Source organism: Tamandua tetradactyla, chromosome 3 (assembly GCF_023851605.1).
Source record: "Tamandua tetradactyla isolate mTamTet1 chromosome 3, mTamTet1.pri, whole genome shotgun sequence".
NCBI lineage: Eukaryota > Metazoa > Chordata > Mammalia > Pilosa > Myrmecophagidae > Tamandua > Tamandua tetradactyla.
In genome coordinates, this window is record NC_135329.1 from 4340947 (window position 1) to 4361513 (window position 20567).

Genomic DNA, 20567 nt, shown 5'->3' on the forward strand with positions numbered 1-20567 from the left:
CCACCTTCAGAGGATTTATACTTTTCCTTCTCCAAACATGTTCTCAGAAAGTGGAACTGGTATCCACCTGGTTTTCAGGTGGATTTGGAGATGGGAAGAAGTAAATCCCAGTAAAGGCAGGAAGTGCTGGTGCCAGGATTTCTGATGTCAGCCAGCACGTGGCCAAGGATGGAACCTGGGGAAGCGCTCTTCGGAGTCCCAGCTCTGGATTGGATGCTGAGAGGCTGCTATCCTTGGAGGAGTGAATGAAGTTCACCTGCAGGAGCTGGGATGTGCACTTGGAAAGGTTGTACTGTGCTGTAGTGCTGTCCCCACAAGCTGGGTTTCAGATTCTGTTCTGTGCAGCGCACAGTTCCTGTCCGTCCAGAGCCAGCTGAATTAGTTGGAGGAAGGGAGAGTGCTCTAGCGCCTTGTGCTCTGACAAGCTCTTGGTCTCTTTGAGCTCTGGTGACAGGCAGCCAGACTTCTAAGGCCCTCTGTGCCCTCCTGCTTTTTTCCTGCCTGTCAAGACGGGCTGCTGAGGAGTGACTGCTGCGCCTGGGGCAGGGGGAAGAGCAAGCAGGGAGCAGACCTTCCTGACATTTGTCTTTCCCTCACCGCCGACAGCTAACTCCAGTCCGGCTCTGAACCCTCCTGCCACAGCCCTCCAACCTCTCCCACCAGGGAGACAGCTCTGCCTCTAAATTTAGCAGGAGGAAAGGAAGGGGAGGTCAGCGTGGCCAGAGTGAGGACTGAAGGTGGAAGCAGAATAAAAAAGGCAGTGGGCAAATGGGGGCGGTGAGGAAGGGAAGGAGGAGTGGAGGAGAGATTTAGAGTCTGAGTAGCTAGTGCAGATTGAGAGAAAGAACAGAGTCCTTTAAAAGAGTTTGCAGAAATCTAGAGTGCATCTTTCACTATTAGTACTGCAGGCATTACTAATGTGGGCTAATGTGAGCGGTCAGTTTGCATTTGTGAAGGGTCTGAATTAGAGCTCTCTGGTCATGCGGCAATGGCTTGTTTCAGCACTTAAAGCTACTCTAAAGCAATGAGGCTAGTGACATTTCTGTCCAGCAGAAGGCGTGGAGAGGGTCTTATCAAACACCTGCTACGGGCTAGGGCCTGGGTTTGCGTGTTCCATTACTTAGCTCATTTCATTTGTGCAGCAATTCGGTGTGATAGCTTTCAGAATAATTTTCTTTTTTGGATTATGCATTAAGCTGAGGCTCTATTTGTAGACTTCAAGTGACTAGCCTAGGGTCGAGTAGATCTGGCTGATCATAAACTCATGCTCTTTCTCTTTTCGTTACTGTAATAAATGAGTTGAAATATCCTGAAATCCACCCATGAGAATGCTGGTCTGTGTTCTAACCTCTTCTTTCAAAAAGGTCACATTTCTTACATTACTTATAGCGGAGATTACAATGATTTGTCCTTTTACCTTCCTGGCAATGTTGTTTCCTGTATTGCAACATGTCTGTCTTTAAGAGAGCTCAGGTAAATTTCAGGAAGCTTTAGTTATCAAACAGAGCTGAAATTCTGGATCACAGTCTGAGTTGGGGGGGTGGGGGGTGGGAAAAGAGAGCTTAACGTCTTTGTTTTCCATGTCACGCCTGCTGGTATATAGTTTCATATATATCCTGACAATCTCTAGAGAAAACTTTTGGGCAAGAGAAACATTTGGATCATAACATGTCCCTAAGCAGACGGAAGCACAAGGAAACAACTGCAACAAGGAAGAAACAATATATACTTTCTGAATTCCCCAAAGAGGGTTTTTTTGTGTGTGTGGCTAAATAACGGGCTTCAGAAGATTGTATGTTTATTTATCATTGTTCTATTACCACCTGTTGCTAGGCAGAACCAAGATAGAACACCTCTGAAAAGAATGTGGTGTGTGTGTGTGTGTGTGTGTCATCTGGGAGGAGGGGGGGTGAAGCTGAAGTGCTCAGCAGGGGAGCCCGGTGTTCTGGAGGAGGAGGGGACAGTTCTGAGGGCTTTTGGGCTCTGTGACCAGCCTCTGCCCTCTGAACCACACGCGCCATGCCAGTCGCTCTGCACGTGGCTGTGAGAGCTGGCGAGGGGCCTGTGCACCCCCACTCCATTCCCACGCTCTGCAGGCTGCGTGGCTGCAGCGCCTGGGCAGCCCTGGTCTGTGCACGGACGCGGCCGTGGGAGCAGGCAGGCTATTTGTTGCATGAGAAATGCCTGCTGCATTATGAAACACAGCTCAGTTTCTAGCTAATGGGCCTTGTTTCCCCTGCAGCTCTTTTTATGTTAAAGCCTATCTCTTGCAGTATTATCGCATGGTTTCCTAGGAGATGCCCTCGCAGGCCCAGCTCTCTGCTGAGGCTGGAGTGGGGTATTATCTGCATGCACTAAGCACCTGCTTTGTTTACTCCGCCCTGCTCTGCCCTCCCTCCCACGACTGGTGGCTAGTTTCTCATGAGAGTCCCTAATGGCTGCGCAGAGAGGAAAAGGCTAAATATATCTGCCTTCCCACATCTTCCATAGCCACGGAGCTGGTTCCCGGTCCTCTCTTTGACATATTTTACTCATGGGTAATTTTCCATTTCAGGTGAATGCGCTGGATTTTCCAAAGTGAAGCAAATTTGGAGTACAGAAACATTACCAGATTTCACCTTCAGGAGAACCCAGACCCCTTCCTCAGAAGGTTGAGTTAGGTTATTTATTCCTTTTCCTCCTCGGCTTCTATCTTTATAAGATGGAGCCTCCACGGCGACATCTAGGAGCACCGTCGACAGCTGTGGGAAACTTCACACAGGGAGCTTTCAGTCCTCTTTTTTAGTCTTCTCTGACAGTAAGGTCCAAATATAGCCCCAAGCTGGTTTTCCATAATGTGATGAGAAGACAGGGTGTCCCTGAAGTTTGAAGGAGCCTGCTGTCATCATGGGAAGAGGGCTTGACAACTCGGGCAGTATTCACACGAAGCTACAATTTCTAATCTGTCACAATTGCTTTTTCTTAGAAACTCTGATTATATTAACACATTCTCTATCTGATTGTCTGTCTTGGTGATTTTCTCCTTACAACTGTAACCAAAGACAATCAAATTATATTTGAAGTCAGGAAATAAACACATCCTCTAGGGGAAAATGCATGCATATATATTATTTCTGGAACTGAATTTAAGGGTAAATCACATATATTAAGGTTTAGCCTTGGATTTCTAAAGTGAGATGTGATAGGAAGATGACAAATAGGAACTGAAAAGAAACAAGAGCTGTTAGAAGAAAATGTGGTATCAGTGAGTATCTGAGAGTAAAATCGCAATTCAATTATCTCCTCTGTGGTATAAGAGCTGGGGGAAAAAAATAGAAGACCATTACTTGACTAAGTGAAGCAGATAATCCTGAGAGGATGAATGAGTCAGTATTTACACCAACAAGAAAACCTCCTTATCTCTTCCTCTCCCAGCCCTATCTTGGCTGGAGATCCACTGATGGGAATGTGGCTGGTTGAGGTCATGGCAGCATCCCCAAAATGGAATGAGCCCAAATGCTTGAACAGATGACAAAGGCTGTACGTACATGGAAGAATTATATCATATATCCTCCAACAACTTCATTTATCCATTCTTTATTCACCGTTCTTCATCTCTGGATGGACCAGCTTTGTGGACAAATTTAAAAAGAAGACAACAGAGCATCTTGGGTAACAAGCTAAACCCAATCCCAGTGCCCCAAACAAGGGGACACAAAGTGCTACCTGGAGGCTCCACTTAGACCATCCTCAGCTCTCAGCCAGCCTCTAGGCATCGGGGAATGCCTGAGTCCTGGGCCTATGGCATCTAGTGCAGGAGTTCCATCCCCAGTGGTGGTTCTCAAATGTATTTGATAGTGACCAACAGTAAGAAATAGATTTCACATTGTCCCTTAGTTCACGTGTACCTATAGAAGGATGCACAGATATATGAAGCAAAAATTATATAAAACAGTTAACCCTACTATGTCAGATGCCCTCTGATATTTTTGTTTCCATTCTATTCTATTTCATTCTATTACAGAATAATCAGTGATGACACTCGAAATTAACTTCACTACTTTCACGCTAATCTGAAACCAGGAATGGGATAGAAAAGAATTCATTTGGACAGTGTCTTCAACGTTGTCCTGTGGACTGCAGACCTGGAAGAGGACAGCCTCACGTGTCAGTCCCTGACAAATACTGTAAACCAAATATGTCCATTTGAAAAATTTATGCATAACCATTTTGCTTCAGCATTATAGATTGAATCAGATTCAACATATTATTTGAAGAGTTCTTTAATACTGTTAGTATTATATTAGTTTAGTAATAAGTCATTCATTCCCTTTAAATTTATTTTGGAAGGTATATTAGAGTTCTCCAGGAAAACTGATATGAACATTAAGATATTTGTTATAGGAATTGGTTCATGCAATGGTAATGGGCAAGGCTGAGTTCCATAGGGCAAGCTACAGGCTGGGAACTCTGTGAAGATTTTGATGAATTCCCCTGGAGAAGATGGCTGGCTGAAGTAGAGATGGAAATGCTTCTGTCTGACTACTGAAATCATCTATTCTCCCTTTATGGCCTTCAACTGATTAGATGAGATTTCTTTCATTGCTGAAGGCAGTCTCCTTTGTTGATTGTGGATGTAAGCAACCATAGAGGCAATCAACTGACTAATGATTTAAATCCACGAAATGCCATCAACAGTAACAATCAGGCCAGTGCTTGCTGGACCAAACAACCAGGTACCATCATCTTACCAAGTTGACATAAAATTAACTATTCCAGGAGGTTATCTCAAGATCACAGATATGCGAGGGTGAACATGGTTCTTCAATACCTCCCTTTGATCCTCTCCCAGATCCACTGGCCAGAGTGAGGGGATCACAAGTTATAGAAGCCAGAACCTTGGGGCCATTGCCTTTCATGGTCTGTGTGTTAAAGAGAAGTTATGGGTTTACAGAAAAAACATGCAAAAAATAGAGGAGTCCCATAAACCACCATATTGTTTCCATCTTGCTTTGGTGTGATACATTTGTTAAAATTGATTAAAGCACATTTTAATAATTGTACTGTTAACTGTAGTCCCTGGTTTATTGTAGTTCACTGTTCATGGTGTACAGTTCTATGTATTTTTTTAAATTTAAGTATTTAAGTATTTAATTCAGTGTTTTTAATTATGTTCACGATATTGTGCTACCATCACCACCATACATTACTGAAATTTTTCCATCATCTCAAATAGTAACTCTGTATATTTTAAGCATTAACTCCGGATGACCTACCCACATCCCATCTCCTGGTAACCTTTGTTCTGGATTCTGACTCTAATTGTTCCATATCAGTGGGATTATATTTTTCTGTTTGTGCCTAGTTTATTTCACTCCACATGATATCATCAGGGCTCATCATGTATCAAAACTTCATTCCTTCTTATGGCTGAATAATATTCCATTGGGTGTATATACCACATTTTGAGTTTATTCATCAATTAATGGACTGTTGACTTGCTTCCATCTTTTGACAACTGTGAATAATGATGCTTTGAACACTGGTTCGCTAATATCTGTTTGACTCTCTGCTTCCATTTCTTTTGGGTATACACCTAGAAGTGGGATAGATGTTCATATGGTAATTCTATACATAACTTTTTAAGGAGCTGCCACACTGTTTTCCACAGTGACTGTACCGTTTATAGTGCCGCCAACAATGAATGTGTTCCTATTTCTCCACATCCTCTCCACACTTGTAATTCTCCATTTTTTTATAGTACCCAGTCCAGTGGGTGTGAAATGGTATCTCATTGTGGTTTTGATCTACATTTCCCTGATGGCTAATGATGTTGAACATCTTTTCATTCACTTTTTGGCCATTCGTGTATGTTCTTTGGAGAAATATTTATTCAAGTCTTCTGCCCATTTTTTTAAATAGGGTTGTTTGTCTGTTTATTGTTGAGTTGAAGTAATTCTGTATTCTGGGTATTCAACTTTTATTGGATAGGTGCTATCCAAATATTTTTTCCATTGTGTAGGCTGTCATTTTGATTTCAGATAAAGTCTTTTGATGCACAAAACTTTTTAATTTTAATGAGGTCCCATTTACCTATTTTTTACCCTGTGCTTTGGTTGTAGTTTATAAAACGATTGCCTAATACGGAGTCCTGCAGATGCTTCCCTGAGCTTTCTTTTAGGAGTTTTATAGGGAAAGTTCTACTGCTTCCTTTTCCAAGTTGGATGACTTTTATTTATATTTATTTATTTTATCTTGCCTAATTGCTCTAGCTAGAACTTCCAGTGTAATGTTGAATAGCATTGGTGACAGTGGACATCCTTATCTTGTTCCAGATTTTAGAGGGAAAGCTTTCAGTCTTTCACTATTAAATAGGATGCTACTATGGGTTCTTCCTGTATGTCCTTTATCATATTGAGGAAGTTTCCTTCTATTCCTAATTTTCTAAGGTTTTTTTTTTTTTTTAAATCGGGAAACAATGCTGGATTTTGTCAAAAGCCTTTTCTACATCAATTGAGATGATTATGTTTTTTTCTCCATTCTGTTAATGTGGCATATTACATTAATTGATTTTCTTATGTTGAACCACCCTTGTGTACCTGGAATAAACTGTATTTGATCATGGTGTATCATTGTTTTAACATACTTTTGGATTCAGTTTGCTAGTATTTTCTTGAGGATTTTTGCATCTATATTCATATGAAATATTGGTCTGTAATTTATTTTTCTTGTGATATCTTTATCAGCTTTATTATGAGGGGAGTTGACCTTGTAGACTTAATTAAAGTGCTCCTTCCTCTTCAGTTTTCTTTGGAAGAATTTGAGAATGACTGGTGTGAATTCTTCTTTGACTGTCTGGTAAAATTTCCTTATGAAGTCATCCTGAGCTTTTCTTTGTTGGGATATTTTTCATTACTGAGTCGATCTCTTTACTAGTTATTATTTTATTGAGATCTATTTCTTTGTGAGTTAGTGTGGTTTGTATGTTTCTAGAAAGTTGTCCACTTCATCTAGGTTTTCTAACTTGTGGTGTACAGTTGTTCGCAGTATCCTGTTATAGTCCTTTTTATTTCACTGGGAGCAGTAGTAATGTTCCTCTTTTCATTTCTGACTTCAGTTATTTGTGTCCTCTCTTTTTCTTTGATAGTCCAGCTAAAAGCTTGTTGATGTTATTGAACTTTTCAAAGAACAAACTTTTTGCTTTGTTGATTCTCTCTATTGATTTTTATTCTCTATTTCATTTATCTCTGCTTATTTTTTGTTATTTCCTTTCTTCTGCTTGCTTTGGGTTTAGTTTGTGCTCTTCTTTTTCTAGTTCTTCCAGTTTTGAGTTTAGGTCTATGATTTGAAATCTTTCTTCTTTTTCAATATAAGCATTTAGAACTATTAATTTCCCTCTCAGCACTGCCTACTCTGTATCCCATAAGTTTTGGTATTTTGTATTTTCATTTTCATTCACCTCAAGACATTTCCTCATTTCTCTTGTGTTTTCTTCCTAACTCATTAGTGTTTAAGAATACATTGTTGAATCTCTGCATATTTGTGAATTTTCCATTCTTTTCTCTATTATTTCTAGCATCATTCTGTTGAGTTCAGAGAAGAAACATTAAATGATTTAAATATTTTTGAATTTATTGAGACTTGTTTTGTGATCTGAGATATAATCTGTCCTGGAGAATGACCCATGTTCTTGGGAAGAATATGTATTCTGTTGCTGTTGGATGATGCTTTTTATCTATATCTTTATCTATATATCTGTTAGATTTAGTTGGTTTAGAGAATTGTTCAATCTTCTATTTCCTTATTGATCTTCTTATAGATGTTCTATCCATTATTGAAAATGGTGTATTAAAGTCTTCTACTATTAATTTAGAACCATCATTTTCTCCTTTTAAATTTGTCAGTATTTGCTTCATATGGTTTAGAGCTCTGTTGTTAGTTTCATATATATTTATAATTGTTATATTTATAAGAGATAAATACAGAGTGCTGTGTTTCGAGTTACTGAAGGAGCTGATGTGGTAAAAATTACTAATGAAATAAATAAAATCCACTTAGTTTGAATTATGCAAGCTTTTCCTTTTTCCCTATTCCACATGCCAGTGGCATATGAAGGGAATTCTCCTCCCTGAGTCTAAAGAGAATAACTGAGGAATGGCTGTGAGGGGAAGGCTATAGAAAATGCATAAGAAATAGACAAAGGAACAAGCATCAAGCAGGGACCTGGGGCAGTAGGCAGATTCTCTGGTCTGACAGGCATTTAGGGATTAGATAAAAGTGGACGTGAAGAGCTTGGGGAAGATGGCAATAGGCATATTGTCCTATTGTTTAGTTTGAATCACTTTCATGGAGAATTAGCTTCTGTGACTTACTCTCAAGTATAATCACAATAATCTTTGCTGTTTGACTTTGTTTGGCATTGTGGAAAGGTGAGTGAAAAGCTGTCGGGTAGACAACTGTGACTCTGCAGAGACACAAAGCTCCCTCTAGACAGAGGCAATGTCACATTTACTTTTCTATTGTCTCTTCCTCCATCGGTAGGTATTTACTAAGTGTTCTCTGTTTTGTTTTTCTCAGTTGCAGCTTTATATACAATTAAATAGACAATATGTCAAAATATGTACAACACTTCTTAATATTTGGAATACTTTCCCACCCATTAGCTTGTTTAATCCTTATATTTCAAGAGTAACTGGTTTTATAAATCAGCTGGACTTGGTAGCATGCACGTGAAAACTACCTTTATTCTTTCTCACCTTGTCCCCCTAAACCTGCTCTGTAAAGTCAGTCTTCTCTGTCTCGGTATAGGATCCCAGACAGATCCAGTATCTTTTCTGATTATTTCCAGATTTTAAAAGTCCTACCCCTGCCCAATATTAAACTTCCAAACTCTCATTCAGTTTCACAGTTCTCCCCAAACCCAGTTTGGGTTTGCCTCAGCTTCTGAAACCTACACTGGGGAAGGGGGGCATGGCCAATTTGTAATTCGGTTATATTACACTTTCACCTCCACTGTCCATGACTGGCCCCTTGAGCATCAGGTAAAGGGAGGGACAGGAGAGATAAGGTCGTTCTCATCAGCCTTAGTTGTAGTCCAGTATTGGGGGCTCCAGTGTGCCTATTGTCCAAATGATGACTTGGTTCCTTCTTTCCTGGGATGCTTTTGTGGGTGTTTGGATGGCTCTGGCCTGGACACACCCATCTACATCCAATCCCTCAGAACCCTCAACAGCTTCTAAATTAATGGCGCACTCCAGCCTCTTTCTGTAGAGCTCATTTCACACCCAGTCAGATGGTCTTATGAGTCAGGTTCTTATGCAAAATCATGTATAGTTTCCTTTGTCCCTCAGGGTCTATGTCTGGCCCACAAGAAACAAACCTTTTGTGTCACTGTGGTGGGAGGACAGCTCACTCCCTCTGCCTTTTCTCTCCCACCACAAGTGGTTCCATTCAACCTCTCACCTTAGGCTTTTTCAGCTTGAGCCATGCCCTAGCACTTCTCCCTCCCAAAGTCCTGTAGGCGTGCATCAGACTGTCTGAGTCATTCTCCAGAAGGAAATTGGAAAGCTCAGCCTACTGACCCTCTCACCAAAGAATTCTTCACCCTGCATTCTCTCCTAACTCACTCTCTGGCCTCCCAGTATATAATGCTGAGGAAACTGATGGGGAGGAGTGACCAGCTCACTGCGGAGTCATTCTTTAGTCCTCTCTTTTGGGTGGGGGGACACTAAATACCAAAATCAAGTCAACAGGAGTCATATTTTATCAACCTGTTTTGAAGGTCAGCCTTACGAGGTGGATGAACAGAGATGTTAATTTTCTCACTCCCTTAACAGGTGAGGGAAAGAAGTGCTGGCCTTTGGTCATGTGCAATTAAGGGACAGTATTGGGACTCTGTCCTGAAGTTGCCTGGCCTCAGGCATTGCGTTTCACACTGCTTTGTGCTCACTCAGGCCCTGGGCCTCACAGGGTGGCCCCTGCTCATGTCCATCCCAGGCAAGCACGTAGCTGGAGACCTTGCCTTGTGTTACACACCTAGCCCAGCTTGGAGCCCATAGGTCGGGCTGAGTCCCCTGCTAGTAGTAATGCTTCTTCTAGTAGTGCTAACAATATTAGAAAACAGTGAACTAACACTTCCTTAGCACTGTTCTAAGCAGTTAACATATATTAGTTACACATGTTAATTCCTACTGTTCCTGTGACTTCCCCATGAGATGGACACTGTTACTAAGTGCCATTTTTCAGGTGAGGAGATTGAGGCACTGAGAGTTTAAATAACTTCTTCAGAGTCTTACTATCAAGTTGTAGAGGCAGAATTCTGATGCTGTAATTCACAGTCTTAGTTTACATAAGAGTCAGCTAGGCACATTAAAACAAAGACTCCACATCCTTTCTTTAATGCTGAATTGGAGCCTGGAATCTGCATTTTTGTCTGTTTAAATGATTCAGATGAAGGTCTGTAAGGTGTAATAGGCCTTGTGCATCAGTTATGAAGAGATAAGCTTGGAAATACACTCAGAGCTTGAGACACTGCAGAAATCAGGACAAGGGAAGACACCATCTACTGCAATGTGCTGAGGAGAATGAGTCTGAAAGGACAACTGGAAACGTCCTCAATTTACTCTTTGCCCCTACTTCCATAGTACTGTTTGTTGAATCAGTGAAATGTTAGTTGAATAAAGGAACCTGTGTACATGCCCCTGAAGAGTGTTAAAAAAAGTTTATTTTTAATATAGTTCAAAACTACTCCATAATCTAAAAAATAGCTCACAATATTGAACAACTTCAGCAAATCTTCCACACTACCTGCCAAGGTCATAGTTTCAATCTCACCTTCAATTATTGATAGATAGCCTGATAACTTAAGAAGAGAGAGACAGACTTTTTGGGAAAGATTTGGAAAAGGTAAGTCCTTTTAATAAGAGATTCCATCCTGATTACATAGGTCTTATCAGGAAATCCCCTGAAAGCTGGATTCCAGAAGGCAACTATTAAAAATGCCATTGAGAAACGGGAAATTATCTGCTTACACAGCTTAGAACAGGCCCTGGAGAGATTGTATATGTTGTGCAGAACAAGAACGAAAATTGTTCTTGTGGCTGGAACTGGACTGGAATTTCCAAACTATCTTTGCTTCCCCAACTAAACCTCCATGCGGGGCTTGGTGAGAGGAAAATGCTCAAGGACACAGGCAAGAAAGCAGCGACCTGGACAGTTTTGACTGGGGGAGTCAGTTTACCATTATATGATGCCACCTGCCCAGATGTGCCACCAGAGTGGTTCAAATCATATTATAGAAGTAAAGGAGGCTTAAGCCTATGAGTATTTCAGTGGGCAGCAGAGCTTGGCTAAAAGACATGGAGACTAGACATGGAAGTTCTAAGGCTCTGGAGAGACTAAATCCAGGCTAGTTTAAGAATTAGAGCTGAAGAATGTGGCCCCAAACCCAAAATTCCTTCCTTTAACATATGGGGGATCGAAGACACCAGTGGACTTCTCCCAACAAAATTTCAACTATGGCTCACATCACCCTTGACCATGACCCAAAATATTTGATTTAGGATTGATTATTCCCTCAACTTCTCCAGTCCACTTTGAATGAATATGTTTTAAGGAGCTTTTCCAAATGCAAGACCAATTGTGTTTATCATGGGAAATAAATATACTTACCTCCTGTGCACCTCCCTGTCCCTCTCCTCTGTCTATCCCTTTACTGAGTGTTGGATTTCAGGTTCCTTCTCAGGCACCTTGACTGCTTGATTGGTAGTGAGCACAATTCATGGTTTCACGCCAGGGGAAGTTATTATCTCACCATGGCACTCAAGGGACACTAAGAGAACTAGTGAAGGCCAAACAGAGAAATTACCTTGTTACCGTCTCTCATCTACTTGATCTGCCACTCAACCATTGGAACAGGGAAAGGGGCCCAAAAGGACTCATTGGTCAGAGAGTCCTGCTGGTTCTACCTGGTACCTGGTGTCTCCTAGGTGATTGCAAATTAATGAATGATTCGTCCAATGTCTTTACCAAGCATTGAAATTTAAACTAGAAATCAGGAATTATTATAGTCTAGTGTCTCTCCCCTATTAAATACAGAAACTACAATTTTAATATCTTGTTCAGAAGAACCATCGAAGCTAAATATGCATTTGGGTTTTATCTAGGGATTAATGAAGTGAATATTCTTAACTGTCCTATTGGAAATTTTTGCCTTTGGGTCACTAAGAAAAGGATTTTCTTTTCTTTTTTCTTGGATCCACAGCTCAGTGAAAGAGAATTGTATACAAGTATATACACGTTAATATTTTTCTTCTACTGAAATATATATTTATCATATATATATTCATCAGCTTTCATGCATGCTGTCAGATGTGGAAAATTAGCTTTTGCGTTTACCAGCTTCTCTGCAGGAAAGAGGTCCCTCATGTGCTTAACAAAAAAGAGCTTCATTGTTTATGAGATTGAAAAATAAAGGTTGCCATGGCTTTGAGATCTGGTGATTGGTAATCCGTTTTCATAAATGACCATGAATCACTTTTGTGCTGGCCGGGCATTGTTGGAATGTGAGATGGCTGTTCTTCTTACAAGTAAGGAATTATTAATGTGCCTTCCCTGGAGGGTTTCAATTCCACCCATACAAATAGCTGTAGATCTACCAAGTGTATGTTCAGTATGCTTATCTGTGAAATTTGAAATTATATGCTTTGTGTAAAACAGAATATATAATAGACTCTGAAATTGAATAAAACTTATTGGACTCATTTTTTATCCTTTGTGACATTTTTCTAGTAAGAGAGTTCAGACAAAAGGCATTGCCACCAAAGAACCAGGAATGCAAAGTCCTGTCCAATTTAAATAATCACTCCTTTCTGTCATGTTTTACAAAGAGATGTATTCAAACATGCTCTTTGAGCTTTTCTGTATTCTGTTCTTAGTTTTTACAAATATGAGCCGACAAAGATCCCTACTACCCCTTTTGTAAATTTTTGTTACTTGAAAAAAATATATAATCTTGGCAATTGTCTCATTATAAAAATGAGAGGGTTTTCTTCTGTGATAAATAGGACAGAGCCTGACTCACATGAGGTTGTAATTTAGCTCACAACTTTGCATGCCTCCTTTCTGAACAAATAAGGTTAGAGGTAAAGTCAGAGATAATAAGGCACATCTGATCGTATCACTCGCCCTTTAAAAACCCTTCAGCGGTTACTCTTATACAAATGGCCCAAATTTCTAAACATGGCTTACAAAGGCTTTTTATAATCCACTGCTTCATGACCTCTCCAAATTCACCTCTCCCACCTCCCCTTTGTTAGCTCCTCCTGTTCTCCAGGCATACCAACCCTATTCTGTTCTAGGAATGCACCATTCTCTGCATCTCTGTCTCTCTCTCTCAGGGTGGATCATATGTTTTTGTATCAAACACTCCATAGATCCTTAGGTAGTGTTGCTTTATGAGGCCCTGCAGGCAAGAAGGGCAACCCTAGTAAGCTAAATGTGTCCATTCCTGTGAGAACGAACTGCTGCCCTTCAGGATGAAAGGGTCCCATTTTTGTCATCTTACTACCAAATGGCCAGTTCTAGTTGATATTCTTGAAGGATGACGTCATTCAGGTGCTCAGCATCGGTCTCTGTTTCCTGGCTGGCTGGATAGCTGCAGTGGCAGTAGTTAGATTACCTTGGTAAGTCAGAGTGGAAGCTGTGAGGCCCATGGGTAGCCTCCATGTCTGCCACTGTGGTCACTTTATTCATATATCCATCGTGCCAGCACTGAAGGGGCTCATAACAGAAGTTGGCTGATGGCAACTGGCTGCCATTTTGCCCATTTGATTGTTTAGTGCCTCTTTGGTGGTGGATGCTCTCTGGTGGGCATTAGTGTGTGCTATAAAAATCTTCACATTTGTCACCATTCCCTTTTGTCCATTCATAGGTCACTAACCCAGACTATTTTGTCCCTCATCTTACCACATTTTCCATCTAGGATCTTGGCCAGCCAGCCAGGTTATTTGCCACTGCCCATGAGTCCATATATATTAAACCTTGGACTATTTCTTTTTTTTTGTATAAAATGGTGACCAAATGCACTATCAAACTCTTATAATTAGGAGACTCTTCCCACACTACTGTCTTTCAAGAGCACCGTAAGGCTGTAATGTAATTGTCGTCCATTTTTGGCTTGTATCCGCATAACAAGTTGAACCCATTTGTAAACCACGAATGGACATTTCTCTCCTCCTTCAACTACTAGTTTGGGATCCCCATACAGCCTTAGGAGTGAGCTTAGCGAGGGCCAGTAATGTAATTGTAGTAGGTGACAGGGATATCTGGGTTACCTGCTCATGGACTTGCTCATGTTTCCTGGTTCCTGCTCATGCTCAGTCCAGAAGGCACCACTTCCTTCTCGCAGTGGATGACTTTTGCCTACCCAAACGTGTGACTCAGTGGGCCTGACAGGACTCAGCTGATGATGGACAGTGTCAGCCATATAGATACTTGTTGCCCTGCTTCAGGCATTCTGTACATACCAAGGCCCAGATGCACACCAGGCGTTGTTTTTTTAAATGCGTAAGATTATCTACTGCAGAAGGCATGGACTTACTCCAGAGCCTAGGAGGCCCGCATTGTCCTTCTCCAGCTGGAGTATATCACAACCTCTGCATGGTATATTTTTCCCCGACGGATGCCTCCACCACCATCGGGTCTATGGGTCATGTGACCCAAGTGACAGGGCTGTAGAGCCTTCACGTCTTCTTGTTCCTCTCAACGCTGGCAGCCTTTTAAGTCATGTGGCATAAGGACTGGGAGCATCATCCCTGTGGGTGGATATGCTGCCAACCAAACTGAACTGTGCCAGCAGACACTGCCCTTCCTGCTTCAAGATAGACGGTGTGGGGTACAATGATTTACTTTTCCTTTTTTGAAGAGGTAACATGAATCTGACCACTGGGTCCCTAAAAGTTTTATAAATATGACATATTTATAAATATGAATATCTCCAGGATACTAGCAAATTCCTCCTTATACAGCCCAGTTCACTAATGCCATTGATGTACTGGAAGAATGTGAGGTTCTGCTGGATGGCCCAGGTCTGGGTCTGAGTTGCCTATTATGCTAGCACTAAATAGGTGGGCCTATTTACCACTGAAATGTGGCGAGTGCAACTGAGAGACTGAAGTTTTACTCTTAGCTAATTTAAATGAATTTAAAGCTAAAGACAAAAGCAGTGTGAAGTAATGTTTATTAAACATAATTTCATTGTTTTGGGAGGATTATATTACTCATGGTAATGTTGCACTGAGTAGTGCATTACCGATATATTATAAAGTGAATTTCAGGGACATGCGTCATTTCTAGTATTATGGATAAACATATCACTAATCTAGTTGATGTCAATAAATTGATTAAATTCAAATTATATATTTTTTCTAGGCACCAATGCATCATTGTGTTTATTTGAATATTTTTGTAATCAGCACACATTACAGTGACACCTAAGTAAATTGTAAATGGCAATTAGATTGAAATATGTATTTTTATTTTAATTATAACATAATTAAACTATTTTTCTAGATTGAAGAAATAAATGATGGCATGCTACCGAGGCAGGATTGAGTGAAAATGCAGAAGCTGGTATGACATTTGGAATAAGAAAGGAAAAAAGAAACTGCAGAGAAAATATGTCACGAATTTCAGAATAAATAGCAATTGTAATTTGCTGTAGCAAAGCCAAACAAAAAATGTTATTTGTTGTGTAAAATAATTTTAAGATAATCAAGTGAGCAATATTAAAGCATTTTTAGCCAACCTACATTGAACTAATAAGATCATTCCTCTCAACAATGGAAAAAGAATTAACAAAATTAGGTACCTAGAATCAGAATTAAACATCTAACAGAAGTTTTATAAGAGTCTTCACAGGAGCTGAGCTTGTAACTTAGGCCAGCTATAAAGTATCTTGGATTCTTATACAAAACAAAAAATAAGTTTTAGATGTAGACATGGCAAAAGAAATTATATTTTCAATTATGGAAAGTTTGTTAGAAAATTACAAGGAAAGTCTAGCATATGTTTTATATAAAGTGAAAGATCTTCAATTAAGCTACAAGTTGTCCCTAGAATATAAGAACTTTTTAATAATATCAAAATCAATTGATTCAAAGTTTGAAAAATTGAAAGGATATTTCTTTAACTTTAGATGAGTCATGCATTTTTAAGAGACATTGCCTATTTGTTATTTGGGTATGTTTTGTCTTAATTTGACTGCCAAATTTACAAACAAAAGTTGTGAATTTTCAGCCTAAAAAAATCACCCGTGGCATAGATATTTAATTTTTTTTTTTTTTACTTTTTTCAAAGAAAATTTACAGCTCATTGTGGAAGATATTTTCCGTTCACAGAGGGTGATGCTATTGCTATAAGTCAAAATTGAATTTGCTGGAATTTTAAAACAAGAGACTGCTGTTTCCCTTATTGATTTGTTTGATATATATTGAAAATATTTGTACTCGGTTTGCAAAGAAAACTCTGAAAAACAACTTGGATTCAGTATATATGTGCAAAAGCTGTGAATCATTGCAGGTTTAGGGAGCAGTGAAAAGAAATTGAAGAAAATGAATTTGATGATCTCATACTCGTTGGTTGTCATGGGAGGGTATTACAGAGATTCCCTGAACTATAAACTCCAACTCAAGATTTTCTTGATACAAAGGCACTCTTGCCAAATAGTTAATAATCAAAAGCAAGAAGTATGATTTACATTTTCTCACTAATATCACACTGCATATGAATGAACTAATTTTGAAAGCCCTGAGGAAAAGTGAAGCTTGTCTGTGACCTACCCAGGTATGAGGATTTATGTTGAGATTGAAACATTTCATGATACAAGTCAATAATAATGATTTTACACATTCTTCTAAGATGAATGTGCTGCTAAGATATATTATTTTAGATTTACTACCTTGGGTGCAAGGGCATGCATATGTGTGTGTGCGGGTACACAGTTCAGAGGCTTCCACTGTGTTTGTTCTGACCTTACAGACCAGTGACCCAAATTGTACCAACTGCCGAGCAAACCCAACTATGTATTCAGAGATGGGAAAAGTGACCGCCAGGTCTTGGCCGGGGCTCCTTCAACCCTGCGTCCTTACTCACCCCATAGGAACATATGCTTTGGGTCTCTGGGTAGGAATATCAGCTCACATCCTGTGCCCAACTGTTCTTGAAGTGTCTCTATATTCCCCTTCCCCAAGTCTGTAAAGGGGATGCCCCTATTTACAGACGTCTATGTAAATGGAAAAGGACTGGAGGGACGTATGTGTGTCATGGTGTCCTGAGGTTCTTCTTCCTAGGCATGTAGTCACCTCTTCAGGGAATAGCTTCTGGTTATCGTTTACAGAACAGACCTGCCTTGGGTGGGCATTTAATGGTCTTTGAAGTGCAATACTATCACTATTAAATCCTGGGCTTGGTTCTTGGTTTTGAGTTGAGAGCTTCTTTATATGTAACCAAAGTTGCCTTCAGCCTTTCTTACCTAGCCTTTGCCTTACCACGCACCCACAGGTGTTCATTGGCTCTCTGAAGAGCATCACAGGCATTCAGCAATGGCCACCCAACCCACCATCCTTACAGGTAGCTAATCCACTTATCCCCAAAGCCTCTACATCCCACTTGTTAATACATTCCCTTTGACCAGTCCATCGTCTTGGTTTACCACTGGCAAGTTTTAGTAAACAGATGGCCATCTTTGGCCAGGAGTTGTCTGTAGTCCGGTTGAAATCTTATAATCATCCCATTATTTAATAGATAGGAAAGCTGAAGCCCAAAGACTGGGCTTGGCTAGACTGTGGACACCTCAGTTTGGTTGCAGATCTGGGCCTAGAGCCCACATCTCTTGATCATGTGGTTTAGAATTTCCAGGACCCTCAAGCCCCCCTCTCCCACTCCTGTGATGTAGCTAGCTCTCACATAGGTCTCCACACTGCAGTTATAGACGGCATTTCTGCGATAACTCTTTAACCCAGCATCCGCCCTCATACACCGGCATGCCTGTGATAAATCCCCTTGCTCAGTGCCTGCCAAAACTCCGCAGTTACTACCCTGCCAAAACTGTAGTGGCCTTTAAATTTTAAACCCCACCAATGAGGGGCTTACAATGTCCTGCTTGATCCCCACTTCTACCCCAACCAATGAAACCCCCCCCCCCCCAATTTCCCGTGCCTGCCAAAACCTTCAGTGCCCCACTACAAAGGCTGTTCCCTTATCCTCCCCAGACTGACTTCAGACTCTCACCATGGCGGTGCCTGAACAAACGCCTTCGCCCATGGTCAGTTTGCCTCTGAACCTTACGTGCACCTAACAACGTGGCAAAAGACAAACAGTCTTTTGTCTTCTTGGACCATGCAAAAGTTACATTCTATTTTCTATACTTCCCACGTCTCGAACTGGAAATCAGATTTTCTCTCTGTAAGCAGTCTCTCCCCTGCCCCTTAGAGGCTTAGGTGCTCAACTGTGAGGCCCCCAGAGCAGGGCCAGCTTTAGCAGCTGACATCCAGGATGCCTGTTCAGTTTGAACTGCAGATAAGCAGCGAATGTTTTCAGTATCAGCACTTCCCAGAAGTTCAGGCAGAGATGTTCATCCGAGGTCCTGGGGCACTCGCTGCTCTGCAGCAGTGTGGATGTGGTCAGGCACCACTGCTCTCACATGCCTGTGTATAAATGGGTCAGAGTCAGGACAGTTGTGTGTGTGTGTGTGTGTGCATATGTGCATGTGTGCATTTCAATCAGTGTGTGTGTGTGTGTGTGTGTGTGTGACTTAGGAAAAGAGTCTCTGTTTGTCAGGATCCAGGGATATCAGAGTCTGTGTCTGAAGGGAGAATTCAGAGGCAAGAGAAGAGAACAGAGAGAGAAAGAAAGCAAAGATAACCTGAATTTAATATGTACAACTGAAATACTTCTTCCTGAAGTTTTGAGACCCCCTCAAAGCATCCTATTTTTCTGGCTTGGTCTGTCCTTCCCTCCTTCTCTTTGTACCCTTTTCTGTGTGTAGCCCACCAGCTTGGCTTGTATCTGTTCTGTACTAGGTGTAAATTTAGGGTTCTAAATGCAGCAATTAAGGTATACATCATTCTTAGTCTTTGCATTTACATTCTACAAAAATGAACTCCATAAAAGAGTGGCTTTTGTGGCCTGTTTGCCCACTGACCCATTACTGGTTTGGAATTGTTCAGCCTGGGGCCCTTCTCTCTAACCCGAGCTCTGCACCCTCTAGGCATCTTCTCTTCAGAACTACAGGTGCTGGGTGAGACGCCATGGTGGGCTCCCTCCACTGAGAAAAGTCATTCCCTGATTAGGGCCCAGACGGCAAATAGGGTCTCCACTGCACAACACCAGGAGACTTCCTGCATGACACAGAGTGTCCTCTTAGTAGCTGAGGTTTAGGATTATCATGACTTCGATTTGCCATTATCTGTGCTAAGTTACATGAGTATGTGAGAGAGAGAGACACTTTGGCAACTGGCGAAGCTTGTGGTCAGGTGTAGAAGGAGATACATGGGATGTAATCGTCATTCATTGCACATTTACCACAACTATTGAGCACCTGTGTTGTGTCCAGCCCCATTCTGGGCTATTGGGCAGGCTACGGATGTAGTATAAAGGCAGCATGTGTCCTCAATGAGTTGGCAATTTCCTGGAGTGAGTAGAATATACACTTTAAAAAGAAAAGTACTAGTATGATACAGTGGATAACAGCAAATGACATGTACAGCATCTAGAAGCTATTGAAAGCCAGAGAAAATAAAATCCCTGGGGTGGGGTAATTCTGGAAGATTTCCTGAAGGAGGTGAAACTGGAGATGAGCCTTGGAGGGTAGGCTTTAGATAACAGAGACGCATAAGGAGAACATTCCCTGCACTTCTCAACAGGGTAAGGACAAAATAGTGTTTCTGGAAGGTTGGTTTTGTGAGCAGGATATATTTTAGGGGAAGGAAAATAAATTAGGTCCTTTCGAGGAAGTGGCAATGGAATTAAAAGAAAAAGAGTAAAATGAGTAAATATGCGAAAAGAATTGCAAAGGGAAACTCGGTGTGACTACCCAGAAACAGTTTGAATGTGATGGAGAAAGACTTTGAGCCTGGGTGCCCAGTGTGATAATGGTGTCTCTGACAGAGAAAGGGAGATTGGAAGGCCAGATAATAAGTTAAGATTCAGATTGAGTTTTCTGAACTGTCAGTGTCCACGCAGGATAGTGCACGTGTCCTGAAAGCCCTGGGGAGAAGGTTCTGGAGTCCAGGCCAGAGAAAGGAAGGGAGCATAGAGAGTTGGCAACAAATATGAAAAACTTAAAAGAAAAATTTTGGAAGAAGATGCTCTTTAGAAAAGGAAAGTAGACATTTAGAGCTGAGGTTTGAGGAGCACCCACTGAGGGCACAGGGAGGAAGACGGGAGATGTCAGTAGGGACCTGGTGAGCCTAAGCAGTGCCTCCAGAGTGCCCAGGAGGGAGCACTTCGGACGGAGGGCTTGTCGGTGAGCCGAGCCTACCACAACTCCCATGAGGCATTTTGCACAAGTACTACACTGATACTTAACT

The 20567-nt window shown here is 41.1% G+C and overlaps 1 protein-coding gene across 3 annotated transcripts in view; it reads left to right on the plus strand.

Annotated features, from left to right (window-relative positions):
- TDRD15 (tudor domain containing 15) overlaps positions 1-20567 on the plus strand; it is a 320944-nt gene that overhangs the window by 194438 nt on the left and 105939 nt on the right. For 2 of the 3 annotated variants that reach the window (XM_077152201.1, XM_077152193.1), the window contains exon 8: positions 4004-5025. The exons of the other annotated variant lie outside the window; for it this stretch is intronic. The gene's annotated coding sequence lies outside the window, so the exon portion shown is untranslated. Of the gene's footprint in view, positions 1-4003; positions 5026-20567 lie in introns of those variants that run through there. 3 annotated transcript variants of the gene reach the window in all.